At 34.8% G+C, this 15,144-nt stretch overlaps 1 pseudogene; it reads right to left on the bottom strand.

Moving 5' to 3' along the window:
• Positions 1-2,324: 2,324 nt before the first annotated feature.
• LOC130836363 (olfactory receptor 2AK2-like) lies at positions 2,325-3,253 on the bottom strand (annotated as a pseudogene).
• Between the last annotated feature and the right edge of the window lie 11,891 nt (positions 3,254-15,144).

The following is a 15,144-nucleotide window of genomic DNA, read 5'->3' as shown; positions in this document are numbered from 1 at the left end:
TAACGCAGAAAACTGGAAAAAAATCAAGCATTCATTGACTAAAAAAAAATGAACGAGTGTTTGATAAAATAATAAAATATAATGCTATCTAACAATGAAAAGCATAGATTACAGTTATATCTAGCTATATAAATATAGCAAAATAACCCCAAGGGAAAAAAAGAATGTTCTAAAAAAGATGACCTAAAGCACAAGAAATTTTTATAAATTTCAAAAGTCTAATGGCAAAAATTCTATAATTTTCCAAGAATATATATTTGGTAATATTTTAAATACTGCAAGGCAATAATATTCTAGAAAATCAGAATAATGGAGGAGGCATGAGATAGGACAAGTAAAACTCTGAAGAGATCTAATAATTTTACTGTTTTAATTCTTGGGTTGGTGGTGGGCTTACAGGTGCACATTATATTATAAACAAATAAGCTAACTAAAGAAAGAATCAATGATCAAATAATGCAATTTATATTGGACCAAGAATGAGTACTCCTAATATTATTAAAACTATAATTGAACATATTGACAATGGACACAAAGCTGTTGTCAATGATTCTCTAACATATTTCACAGAAAATGTGCTTTAAATTTAGCACCAATTCATTGCATTATCTACACAAAATCTTAGGTGCTAAGAAGTTTCCATGTATGCGTATTTGGAATATTAAATATTAATACCATGATTTAAATGTTTTATTAAACTTAAACATATAAATTCCCTATGGCCAAACAATTTCATCTCTAGGTATATATAATTAAGACAACTGAGTACATATGCAAACTGAGTATATATTTGCATAGGAACGGTTGTAGCAGTTTTATTCATAATAGCTAAAAACATTCAACATTCTAATAGAAGCATTCGCCATGTATTTATACAATGGAATGCTAGTCAGCAAAATGACATCATCACTGAATTCTTATTGAGGCAAAAATATGGCTGAATTTCATAAACATTGAGAAAAAAAGTGAGACAAGATAAATTCCTCTTTGATCCTATTAATGGGGGCTTCTACTCAACATTGATATGTCATAATAATGGTCATTGTAGGGGCAAAGATGCTAACAGTGAAAGAGCACAAGGAAACTGGATGATGAGCATGTTTTTCCTGTGGTTTTTCTCCAAAGTAACATTTTTTTTAACGTCCAGGTGACTAGTCCAAGATCAATTTTGCACTCTTTTAATTTCCCATTTCACATCATATCTCTTCTCAAGCCAAAAATGTTGCCTTATACTAATCTCCACAGACTGGTGACTTCTTGCTCCTCCATTACCACCTAGGTCCAAAGGAGTATCTAGTCACAACTGCACTAATTCAATGTCTTCCTAATTTCCCACTTCAATACTCTCTGCAAACATGATAATAGTTGCCAAGTATTGAATTAAAAGCTCAAATCCTCACAATGTCTAACCTTATATTTAAAATTCTGGCTCCATTACCTCTACTCATTTTCATACAGTCCATCAATATAATCCTTGATTTTCTTTAAGCTGCCATGTATGTTCCCTCTTCAAGACATTTTCACTTACTTCTTTCTTGTGCCCAGAGCATTCTTCACCAGAATTCCATTTGACTTATTAACTCATCTAATTTCAATCTTTGACCAAATATCACTCTCATATTTGTGCCTTCATGGACAATAATATGTAAAATTATAAAACTGTCAGGCTTTTCCTATCCCAATTTCTGACCCTTTTAATTACAACTATTATTGTTATATATATATATATATATATACACACACTCTAAAGTTTTCTCACTTATTTTATTAATTTAATGTATCCCCATACTGGAATGTAACTCTCATGAGATCAGAGATTTCTGTCAGTTCTTATCTTTGTTTTCTCCCCGATCCCCAGTGCCTATATGAGTGCTATACACAGTTAAAGAAATAAATCATTTGTTGAATGAATGCACAAAGGAATGAATTGTGTATCTTGCTCTCTATTGCAGTTTACTTCAATGTTATAAAGATTATCCAAATGTTATGTGATTGGATAAGTTGGATTTCCTATGTGTTGTATTTCAGGTGATGAGGAGGACTTTACAAAACGTGTTGTGAGTTGTTAAGATTGAATTGACAGAGCTGGAATCTACTATTTCAGAAGACAAACAAGGTGAATGATAACACTATTTTTTCCAGATTCCAGATTGTATGTCCATATAGTTCCAACAACAATATTTAAGTAAATTCTGAAAGCAAAAAAAAAAAAAAAAAAAAAATCAAGACATTTATCAATTTTTAAATTTTATTTCTATTTCTTAGTGTTTATATATTCTAAAACAGCATTCTAAGGACAGCTTTTAATTGTGCTTAATTTCAATCTACAAGGGGTTCCTAAAGTCAAGTTGCTGTACAAATATATATGTCCCCAACAATCTCCTCATGATCCCAATAACTCCTTTATTCCTCAGGGTATAAATAAATGCATTCAAAAATGTGTGTGATAATGATGTAAAATACTGCTGCTGCCTTGTTCTTTTCAGAGGAATGCAGGGAGGGTAGCCTTGTATAGGTAGAGAGAATGGTTACATAGAATAGGCTTGCCACAGTCAGGTGAGAGGAACAAGGGAAGATAGCTTTTTTTCTCTCCTTTTTCTGAACCCATATGGAATACCACAGTAAGTACACAGGCATAGGAAGCTAGAATGGCCATGGAAGGTAACAACAGTATAATAAGGGCACTCAGGAGGACTGTATACACATACTGGGAAGTGTCCTGACACACCAGTGACAACGGGGATAAAATTTCACAGAAAAAGTGATTAATGAGTCAAGAGTTGGGAAGTTGAAATGCATGCACTCTATGTATTAAAGAGTTGATAGAACAGCTGGTCCATGCACACGTGACCATGAACCAACAGATCCTCTTGTTCATGAGGACAGGGTAACATAAAGGATGACAGTTGGCTACATAGCGATCATAAGACATGGAACCAAGATTAAGGGCTTCAGTTGCACCAAGGGCCAAGAACACAAATGTCTGAATCTCACAGACTGTAAAAGTAATGGCCTTACTACCTGATGGAAATTTTTCATCTTGGGTGCAGTGGTGGAGATGCACATCATGTCAATGAAACAGAGCCGACTGAGTAGAAAGTACATTGAACTGTGGAGTCTGATGTATTGATACAATTGGATGGAAGGTATCACTATGATATTTCCCCTTCAGAGTCACTGAAAACAGGATTGCAATGACAACGAAGTGGCAAGTGTTTATTTTTCCCTATTGGAAAAAAATGAGAAATATAAAATCTGTTTAAACACAATTTTTTCTCTTTTCATGGTTTAAGCATCAAAGCAGATAACATCTGAAAATTTTATTAAACAAAACTGACTGCCTTTTTAAGAGAAAAACATGATTATTATTCTATATATAAAATTTTCCTGGATTTCTTTAGGTTTATACATCTGTCTCAATTTCATAATTGAATTTATGTCTATTGAAAAATCATCACTTTGAATAATGGTGAGACAAAAATAAGGTCTTTAGGAAGTGCAGAAAAAAATATTTAAAACTAAAAAGAATATGAAGCATTTATATTATTTGCCCAAACAAATTATCCCCCTGTTTGTAAATATCTCCAGGATGATGCCTGGAATTCTGTTTACTTGTTAGAAAAAAAATAATCTCACTCACTTCACCCATAAATGTGATCAATTTATCAGACATTAATTACAGTATAATATTTTAAATATCCTTTTAATACACTTCTCAGTTTTGAATTTTATTGTATGTAAATTGAAGCAAAGAGCAAATTAAAAATTGTATGTAAGGGATAAACCAGCTCTTCTGAATTAATTAGCTAACTTTTTTTTTCTGTTAATGTAGATTAAATGTAATCAATTTAGGAAAAAATATTTACCAGACATCAGAAAAAAGCTTAGAATGATTATTTATATATAAATTAAACCTACTAATTTTACTTCGATTGAAATAGCATGTTAAATATGATCGATTCAAGGCTAAACACAATATTTTTTCTTTTATCTTGACACACACCTGGCCTCTTTTTACATTTTCAGAAAACAAAATGTATTACCAACTACAAACACCTTGTTCTAAAAATATTTACTAAAAGAATAAAAACATTAAATTCCCTCAGCATTCATTGTGCATCTGCTATAAGCACAATACTATGATAGTCTCTGAAACTATATGATGAACCACAGTAGGTCTCTCCATCAATAATTTGTAACCATTTTTTATCATGGTCTTGTACAGACTTTAAGGCCATCCAAATAGGGAGTGTGAGGGATGAGGCAGACTAAGCAGACTTACACAGACGACACAGGTGTTAGTAACAGTCTGTTACACTGAGAAATGATAAGGTCATTAGTACACTTTGAGAAAAGATTTTGTTAAAGTTGCATAGATGAAAACTCATTAGTTCAATTTGAAAAATAAACTTTGAAATTTGTTCTGAATTTTAAAGCTAAATGATTCAATTAATGAATTTTTAAAAAACGGGAAACCATGAAAAACATCAATATCAGAATCATGGGAGCTTCAGAAATAAGAAACCTATTTTGAGTATTCCAGAAGGTGGCATTATTGCTCATATGTGGTTTCTACCTTGCCCACTGAGCGTGGCCTATTTTCTGAGCATGTTCCCAGTCTGCTGAAGCTCAATCTCACAGATGCAATCTGGAGTGCACACAAGGAGTGAATAGCAGAGTGGTGGGAGGTATGGGTTTAGCACTTGGGACTTTAGAAATATCCATGGGCCAAATCTTCATGTGGCTACTCTCAGGGGCTGTGGGCAGACTTCCAGCTGAAGTCCTGAAGCAGACAACAGGAACTGCATTCCTTTAATGTACTTTGATATTCTTATCTACTTCCTTCTGTTTTTCCTCCTTTCTCCCAATCATGGAGGTTCCTCCTCAGAAATCAGGGTACTGAATCAGAGAAATGGTTCTCTCCAATAGCAACCTATGCAACCTGTGTAGCTAGACAGTCACTCACCAATTTTGCTTCCTGCCTCCTTTATGGGTAAGGTCACTACTGGCCACTGCCAAATAGCTTGGACTCCTCCTCTTTTGTCCTAGGAAGGTCACAGGTTCTGTTCAGTTTCTTCCTCTCCTTTGCCTTCAAACTCTTCTCTATCCTGCTCTGATGGCATGCTGAAGTCTTTCCTCAGTCACGATGGACTTCTACAAATTCACTCTCACCCATGGGTATCTGCCCAGATTGGCACTCTCCAGGTATTTTTCCCAATCATGGTGACTGGGATTGGGCAGTTTTGCTGACTCCCTTGGAACCACAGCCTTACCAAGGTCTTATTTACTTATTTTCATATGCACATTGAACAAGAGTCCTCATGGGTCCCTTGGAGTAGGGTGCTTAAGCACACATATCTATTTATGGATATATAATTAATTGCTTAAAAATGGGAGAGAGAAAAGAAAAATGATTCAAGCTTTCATGATGCTGGTGTCACTCCCTACTGCATTTTAGATATACTATTCCCTGTAAGGTTTCTACTGAGAAATCTGCTCATAGCCTAATTGTGGTTTCTTTATAATTTCTAATCTCCTTCTCATACCACTATTAGGATTCACCCTTTGCTTCTGATTTTTAACAATTTCACTATAATCTGTTTTTGAGAAGATAATCTTAAATTAAATTAGAATGATCTATTGGCTTTAAGAATATGATTGTCAAAGACACCTCAAGTTTTGGATGTAACTAGAAATTACCTTAAATTTTTTCTACGCACCTTCTGGAATACTCAAAATAGGTTTCTAATAGTCAGCTTGGTAATTTGTAAGAATCAAAGAATACAAAAAAACCCTAAGAATATTTCTGCTACCTCAAATGTGAAAGAAGTACATAACTACAAACATAATAAAAAATCAAAGGAATATTGTATCAGAAATAAAATAATCATTCTTCAAACAATCTCAAAGGCATAGAATATTGTGATCTAACTGATAAACAGTTCAAAATAACTGTTACAAAGGCATTCAACAGCTACTAGAAACCTCAGAAAGACAAGTCAGTAAAATAAAGAATAAAATTAATGAACAGAGGAGTTATTGTTGAGAGATTAAAATTTAAAGAAACCAAGTCAAAATTCTGAGCTGAAGAATTCAATGAATAAAATGAAGAATGCAATAGAAGGCATCCGTAGCAGAGCTGAATATTTGGAAAAAGGAATAAGTGACTTTGAGGCTAGGAATATAGAAATAATGCATGTAGAAGAAGAGAGGAAACTAAGATATTAAAAGAGTGTAGAAAGCCTCCAAGAGCTGTTTTATTTCACTAGAAAGGCAAATATCTAAATAAATGGTGTTCCAGAAGATGAGAGGAGAAGGGGGCAGAGAATTTATTTAAAGATATAATAGCTTTGAACTTTCCAAACCTGGGGCAGGACTTGGACATAAAAGGCAGCAAATCTATTTTCCCAATGAAACAAAAAGACCTTTCCCAAGACATTTTAACTAAACTGTCAAAAATTAATAATACAGAAAGAATCTTAAAGGAAGTCAGGAAAAAATAAGAAGTAACCAACAATGGAATCCCATCAGTCAATCAGTGAAGTTCTCAGCAGAAATCCTCCAGGATTGGAGAGATGGAAATAACACATTCAAAGTGTTGAACAATTAAAATTTCTAGCCAAGCATACTAAATCCAGCAAAGATAGCCTTCAAATATAAGGGAGAAATGAAGGATTTCTCAGAAAAAAAAAAAAAAAAAGGAATCCAAGGAATTTAGTTCATCAGCAGTAGACTTGTTTTGCAAGGAATGATCAGACTGAAAAGCTTCTGCACAGCAAAGTAAGGGATCAACAAAGTTAATGATAACCTACAGAATGGGGAAAAATATTGTAAAACATATACCTGATAAGAGGTTAAAATACATAAAGAACTTATACAACTTAATAGAAAAAAAACCACTATAATTAAATTTGATCAAAAGAATCAAAAAGACCAGAGAAGATATTTGAAAGGCGAACAGGTACATGAAAAGATGCTCAGCATCACTCATTATCAGGGCAATATAAATCAAAACCAAAATGGTATACCACCTCTCTCCTGTTAAAATAGTTAGCTGACAAGAACACAACATGTAACAACTATTGAGGATGTGGATAAGAAAGAACATTTGTGCACTGAAGCTGGGAGTATAAATTGGTACAATTACTATGAAAAACAAAATGGAGTTTCACCAAAAACTTAAAAATAGAACTTCTATATAATACAGCAATCCCAATTCTGGAAATAATCCAAAAGAAATGAAAACAGGATACTGAAGAGATATCTGCACTACAGTGCTATTGCATCATTATTTACAATAACTAAGATATGGAAATAATCTGTCTATGGATGAATGGATAATAAAATAGTGATACTTATACAATGAAACACTTTCAGCCATGAAAAAAAGGAAATCCTGCCAATTGGGACAATATGGATGTAGCTTGAGGGCATTATGCTAAGTGAGAAAGGTCGCAAAGGGAAAGACAAATACTGTACAATATTACTTTCATGTGTTATGTGAAAAAGCTATTATTATAGAAACAGAGGTTAAAATGGGTATCATGGACTGGGGGTAGGTAAAATAGGGAGGTGTTAAGCATAGAATATGAACTTCCAATTAGAATATTAATAAATACTGGGTTCTATGTTGATTATAATTAATAATAAATACTGTATTGTGTAATTAATAGTTGCTAAGATAGTAGATCAACTTTTTTCACCTCAAAAATAAAATGATAACTATATGACTTGTTGAAGGTGTTATGAAAGAGCTAATGCTATGGTGGTAATTACAATATACACACAATTCAGTGACTTGTACAGGAAGTTTTTAGCAGTTTTATTCATAATAGCAAACATCTGCCATCAGATAAAACAATCATTAAATATTCACACAGTGGAAATGTACTCGGATATAAAAGTTACATTATTGAGATATAGGAAAATATGTTTGGATCTTATAAACATGTTGAAAAATGCATCAGAAACAAAAGAAAAGTTATTATTTGATTCAGTTTATAAAAGCCTTCACTCAAAGGAAGTGGAATTCATAACAATGATTACCATTGCTGGGACAATCAAAGGAGAACAGGGAACCCAATGATGGAAACAACCTTGCATTGGTTTTCTTGAACTACAATTTTGGTAATTGCAATGTTCCAGTTGTGCAGTCCATGATCATAATTCTGAGCTCTTTTAATGTCCTCACATTTCACATCTGATATGCTCCAAACCTTAAATGTATGCCTTGAATCAGCCTATATAATATCACTACTTCTTGCTTCTCCACCACTACCACTTCGGTCCAAAATATTATTTTATCACAATGAGACTATTGCAATGGCTTCAGAGCCCATTTCAATCTTCTCTGCAAAACTCAGTAATGAGTTCTTATCTCCTTAGATGGAATGCCAAAAAATTTATGCTAGTCTACCTTATATTACAAATTCTGGCTCCAATATATCTACTCATTTCCTACAGCCCAGTAATTTACACCTTGATCTTCTTTGACTTTTCCAGGCATTTTCTTTACTCAGCCCATCTTCCTTTGCTTCTTCCTCTATGTAGAAAACACATCACCAGATATACGTTTGAATTACTTTCTCATCTCCTTTCACTTTGACCAAAGACCACCCTCTTAATTTCTATTTTCAAGACAATTTCATAAAAGATTGCAAATACCCTATCAAAATTTCCTATTTCTTTTTTTAAGAATTTTTATTGAGATACAGTTAAGAGACAATAAACTGCATATATTTAGAGTGTAAAATTTGGTACCCCAACCTCCCAATTCATTCCCCCCCAACCTTCCCTGCTTTCCCCATTTGGTGTCCATATGTTTGTTCTATACATCTGTGTCTATTGCTGCCTTGAAAACTGGTTGATTTGTACTATTTTTCTATATTCCACATATATATGTTAATATGCAATATTTGTTTTTCTCTTTCTGACTCACTTCACTCTGTATGACAGTCTCCATGTCCATCCATGTCTCTACAAATGTCCCAGTTTCATTCCTTTTCACAGCTGAGTAATATTTGATTGTATATATGTACCACATCTTTTTTATCCATTCATCTGTTGATGGACATTTAGGTTGCTTCCATGTCCTGGCTATTGTAAATAGTGCTGCAGTGAAAAAAGGAGTGCATGTGTCTTTTTGAATAACAGTGTTCTCTGGGTATATGCCCAGCAGTGGGATTGCTGGGTCATATGATAACTCTATTTTTAGTTTTGCAAGGACCCTCCATACTGTTCTTCATAGTGGCTGTATCAATTTACATTCCCACCATCAGTGCAAGAGTGTTTCCTTTTCTCCACACCCTCTCCAGCATTTACTGTTCGTAAATTTTCTGATGATGCCCATTCTACCTGGTGTGAGGTGACAACTCATTGTAGTTTTGATTTCCATTTCTCTATTAATTAGTGATGTGGAGCAGCTTTTCCTGTGCCCCTTGGCCATCTGCATGTCTTCTTTGGAGAAATGCCTATTTAGGTTTTCTGCCCATTTTTTCATTGGGTTTGATTTTTGATATTGAGCTGTTGAAATGTTTATATATTTTGGAGATTAATCCTTTGTCTGTTGATTTGTTTGCAAATATTTTCTCCCATTCTGAGGGTTGCCTTTTCATCTTGCTTATAGTTTCCTTTGCTGTGCAGAAGCTTTGAAGTTTCATTAGGGCACACATTTATTTTTGTTTTTATTTCCATTATCTAGGGGGTGGATCAAAAAAGATCCTGCTGTAGTTTACGTTGAAGAGTGTTCTTCCTGTGTTTTCCTCTAGGTGTTTTATAGTGTCTGGCCTTACATTTAGGTCTTTAATCCATTTTGAGTTTATTTTTGTGTATGGTGTTAAGGAGTGTTGTAATTTCATTCTTTTACATGTAGCTGTCCAGTTTTCGCAGCACCACTTATTGAAGAGGCTGCCTTTTTTCCATTGTATATCCTTGCCTCCTTTGTCATAGATTAGTTGACTATAGATTATCTCTGGGCTTTCTGTCCTGTTCCATTGATCTATATTTCTGTTCTTGTGCCAGCACCATACTGTCTTGATCACTGTAAGCTTGTAGTATAGCCTGAAGTCAGGAAGCCTGATTCCACCAACTCTACCTTTCCTTCTCAAGATTGCTTTGGCTATTCGGGATCTTTTGTGTTATCATAAAAATCATAAAATTTCTTGTTCTATTTCTGTGAAAAATGACATTGGTAATTTGATTGGGATTGCGTTGAATCTGTAAATTGCTTTGGGTAGCATAGTCTTTTCACAATGTTGATTCTTCCAATCCAAGAACATGGTATATCCCTCCATCTGTTTGTGTCATCTTTGATTTCTTTCATTAGTATCTTATAGTTTTCTGAGTACAGATCATTTACCTCCTTGGTTAGGTTTATTCTTAGGTATTTTATTCTTTTTGTTGCAATGGTGAATGGGATTTTTTCCTTAATTTCTTTCTGATCTTTCATTGTTGGTGTATAGAAATTCAAGAGATTTCTGTGTGTTAATTTTGTATCCTGCAACTTTACCAAATTCATTGATTAGCTCAAGTAGTTTCCTGGGGGCACCTTTAGGATTTTCTATGTATAGGATCATGTCATCTGCAAATAGTGACTGTTTTACTACTTCTTTTCCAATTTGGATTCCTTTTATTTCATTTTCTTCTCTGACTGCTGTGGCAAGGACTTCCAAAAGTATGTTGAATAGTTGTGGCAAGAGTGGACATCATTGTTCCTGATTTAGAGGGAATGCTTTCAGTTTTTCCCCATTGAGAATGATGCTTGCTGTGAGTTTGTCATATATGGCCTTTATTATGTTGAGGTAGTTTCCCTCTACGCACAAATTCTGGAGAGTTTTTATCATAAACGGGTGTTGAATTTTGTGAAAAGCTTTTTCTGCAACTATTGAAATGATTGTGTGGTTTTTATCCTTCAATTTGTTAACATGGTGTATCACATTGGAATGATTTGCATATATTGAAGAATCCTTGCATTCCAGGGATGAACTCCACTTGGTCATGGTGTATGATCCTTTGAATGTGTTGTTGGATTCTGTTGGCTAGTGTTTTGTTGAGGATCTTTGCATCTAAATTCATCAGTGATATCGGTCTTTAATTTTCTTTTTTTTGTAGTATCTTTTTCTGGTTTTGGTATCAGTGTGATGGTAGCCTCATAAAATGGGTTTGGGAGTATTCCTTCCTCTGCAATGCTTTGGAAGACCTTGAGAAGGATGCATGTTAGTTTGTCTCTAAATGTTAGATAAAATTCATCTGTGAATCCATTTGGTCCTGGATTTTGCTTGTTGGGAGGTTTTTAATCACAATTTCAATTTCATTCCTTGTGTTTGGTCTGTTCATATTTTCTATTTCTTCCTGATTCAGTCTTGGAAGGTTATATCTTTCTAAGAATCTGTCCATTTCATCCAGGTTGTCCCTTTTATTGGCACATATTTGTTTGTAGTAGTCTCTTATGGTGCTTTTTATTTCTGAGGTGTCTCTCGTAACTTCCCGTTTCATTTCTAATTTTATTGATTTGTCCTCTCCCTCTTTTTCTTGATGAGTCTTGCTAGAAGTTTATCAATTTTATTTATCTTCTCAATGAAACAGCTTTTAGCTTTATTGATTTTTGCTATTGTTTTCTTTGTCTCTATTATATTTATCTCTGCTCTGATCTTTATGATTTCTCTGTGTCTACTAATTTTGGGTTATGTTTGCTCCTCTTTCTCTACTTTCTTTAGGTGTAAAGTTAGATTGTTTATTTGGGATTTTTCTTGTTTCTTCAGGTAGAATTGTATTACTACAAAATTCCCTCTTAGAACTGCTTTTGCTGCATACCATAGGTTTTGGATCATTGTGTTTTCATTGTCATTTGTCTCGAGGTATTTTTTTTTTTATTTCCTCTGATTTCTTCAGTGATCTCTTGGTTATTTAGTAGCATATTGTTTAGCCTCCATGTGTTTTTGTTTTTTTTAGTTTTTTCCCTGTAATTGATTTCTAATCTCATAGCATTGTGGTCAGAAAAGGTGCTTGATATGATTTCAATTCTCTTGAATTTACCAAGGCTTGATTTATGACCCAAAATGTGATCTATCCTGGAGAATGTTCCATGTGCACTTGAGAAGAACATGTAATCTGCTCTTTTTGGATATAATGTCCTATAGATATCTATTAAATCAATCTGATTTATTGTGTCATTTAAAGCTTGTGATTCCTTATTAATTTTCTGTGTGGATGATCTGTCCATTGGTGTAGGTGGGGTGTTAAAGTCCCCTACTATTATTGTGTTACTGTTGATTTCCTCTTTTATACTTGTTAGCATTTGCCTTATGTATTGAGATGCTCCTATATTGGGTGCATATATATTTATAATTGGTATCTCTTTTTCTTGAATTGAGCCCTTGATCTTTATGTAGTGTCCTTTCTTGTCTCTTGTAACATTTTTTATTTTAAAGTCTATTTTATCTGATATGAGTATTGCTACTACAGCTTTCTTTTGATTTCCATTTGCATGGAATAACTTTTTCCATCCCCTCACTTTCAGACTGCATGTGTCCCTAGGTTTGAAGTGGGTCTCTTGTAGACAGTATCTATATGAGTCTTATTTTTGTATCCATTCAGCCAGTCTGTGTCTTTTGGTTGGTACATTTAGTCCATTTACATTCAAGGCAATTATCGATATGTATGTTCCTATTACCATTTTCTTAATTGTTTTTTGTTTGTTTGTTTTTGTAGGTGCTTTTCTTCTTTTATGTTTCCTGCTTAGAAAAGTTCCTTTAGCATTTGTTGCAGGGCTGGTTTGGTGGTGCTGAATTCTCTTAGCTGTTGCTTGTCTGTAAAGCTTTTGATTTCTCCTTCTAATCTGAATGAGATCCTTGATGGGTAAAGGATTCTTGGTTGCAGGCTCTTCCCTTTCATCACTTTAAATATATCATGCCACTCCTTTCTGGCTTGCAGAGTTTCTGCTGAGAAATCAGCTGTGAACCTTCTGGGAGTTCCCTTGTATGTTATCTGTTGTTTTTCCCTTGTTGCTTTTAATAGCTTTTTGCTGTCTTTAATTTTTGTCAATTTAATTACTAAATCTCTTGGTGTGTTTCTCCATGGGTTTATCCTGCATGGGACTTTCTGTGCTCCTGGACTTGGGTAGCTTTTTCCTTTCCCATGTTAGGGAAGCTTTCTGCTATAATCTCTTCCAATATTTTCTCCGGTCCTTTCTCTCTCTCGTCTCCTTCTGGGACCCCTATAATGTGAATGCTGGTGTGTTTAACATTGTCCCAGAGGTCTCTTAGGCTGTCTTCATTTCTTTTCATTCTTTTTTCTTTATTCTTTTCTGCATTAGTGATTATCACCATTCTGGCTTCCAGCTCACATATTTGCCCTCTGCCTCAGTTAATCTGCTATTGGTTCCTTCTAGTGTATTTTTCATTTCATTTATTGCGTTGCATATCTCTTTTTATTTGCTCATTAATTCATCTAGGTCTTTGGTTAACTTTTCTTACAACTTTTCAATTTTGGCATCCAGTCCTTTTTCAAAGTCCTTGATCATCTTCACCATCATTATTCTGAATTCTTTTTCTGGAAGGGTGCCTATCTCCACTTCATTTAGTTGTTTGTCTGCAGTTTTATCTTGTACCTTCATCTAGTACAATGTCTTCTGCCCTTTCATTTTCTTTATCTTTTTTTTTTTTTTTTGGCTGTGGTTTTCAGTTCCACAAGATGAAATACTGCTGATACTGCTTGATACTGCTGTCTGCCCTCATGTGGAGGAAGCTATCTAGAAGGCTCTCATGGGAACTTCCTGATGGGAGATACTGATGGTGGGTTGGGCTGGGTGGGCAGAGCTCAGTAAAACTTTAATCTGCTTGTCTGCTAATGGGTGGGGCTGTGTTCCCATCTTGTTGGTTTTTTGGCCTGAGGCTACCCAGCACTGGAGCTTACAGGCTCTTTGGTGGGGCTAATGGCAGAATCTTGAAGGGCTCATGCCAATGAGCACTTCCCAGAACCCCTGCCACCAATGCCCCTGTCTCCTTGGTGAGCCACAACAGCCCCCCACCTCTGCAGGCAACCCTCCAACACCATCAAGTAGGTCTGGTTCAGTCTTCTTTGGGGTCACTGCTCCTTTCCCCTGGTTCCTGGTGAGCACACTATTTTTTGTATTCCCTCCAAGAGTGGAGTCTCTGTTTCCCCCAGTCCTGTGGAGGTCCTGCAATCAAATCCCACTGGCTTTCAAATTCTGATTCTCTGGGGATTCCTCCTCCTGTTACTGGACTCCCAGGTTGGAAATCCTGACGTGGGGCTCAGAACCCTCATTTTAGTGGGTGGACTTCTGCTATATAACTGTTCTCCAGTTTGTGAGTCACCCACCCAGCATTTATGGGGTTTGATTTTAACAGGATTGTGCCCCTTCTACCATCTCATTGTGGCTTCTCCTTTGTCTCTGGATGTGGGGTGTCTTTTTTGGTGAGTTCCAGTGTCTTTCTGTCCATGATTGTTCAGCAATTAGTTGTAATTCTGGTGCTCTTGCAAGAGGGAGTGAGTGCACGTCCTCTTACTCCACCATCTTCTTTCCTATCTATTTCTTTCATTTTAATTATTAATTTTGATATAGTATAAAATGTATTGATTTAATTTTCCAAATGTCTTCCCCTAACTGAAATGTGACCATTATGAAATCAGAAATATCTGTGAATTTTTATCTTTGATTATTTTGTTAATACCAGTGCCACACATATTGTTAAGCAGTAAACATTTTGAAAGAGTGGCTTCTGTACCTTGCTCTGTATTAAGGATTGGTAACTCATAGATTCTCTTTAATGTTGTATTAGGATAAAATATATTTTCTATGTATTCCATCTCAGGTGTTAAATGGTCAGATCAAAATATTTATAATTTGAAAACATTGGGTTAACAGGGTTGAATTCTATAGCTTTTGAAGTTAAATAAGTTGGACAGTACAATGTTTCTCTAGCTTCTATATTGAAAATTCATCTAGGTCCAATAACAATGTTTGGGGTAATTCTGATATCAGGAGTAATCAAGACTTTTATCACTTTTTTATTTCATAAACATTTCTTAGAATTCATATCATATTAGGCAGTTTGTTTATCACTTACATATTCCAAAACAGTATTTTTATGTTGTTCAGGCTCAGTCAATAAGGAGTTCCTACAG

Source organism: Hippopotamus amphibius, chromosome 15, assembly GCF_030028045.1.
Source record: "Hippopotamus amphibius kiboko isolate mHipAmp2 chromosome 15, mHipAmp2.hap2, whole genome shotgun sequence".
Lineage (NCBI taxonomy): Eukaryota > Metazoa > Chordata > Mammalia > Artiodactyla > Hippopotamidae > Hippopotamus > Hippopotamus amphibius.
The sequence above is the reverse complement of the archived record's forward strand: the minus strand, read 5'-3'. Positions and strand labels throughout refer to the sequence as shown.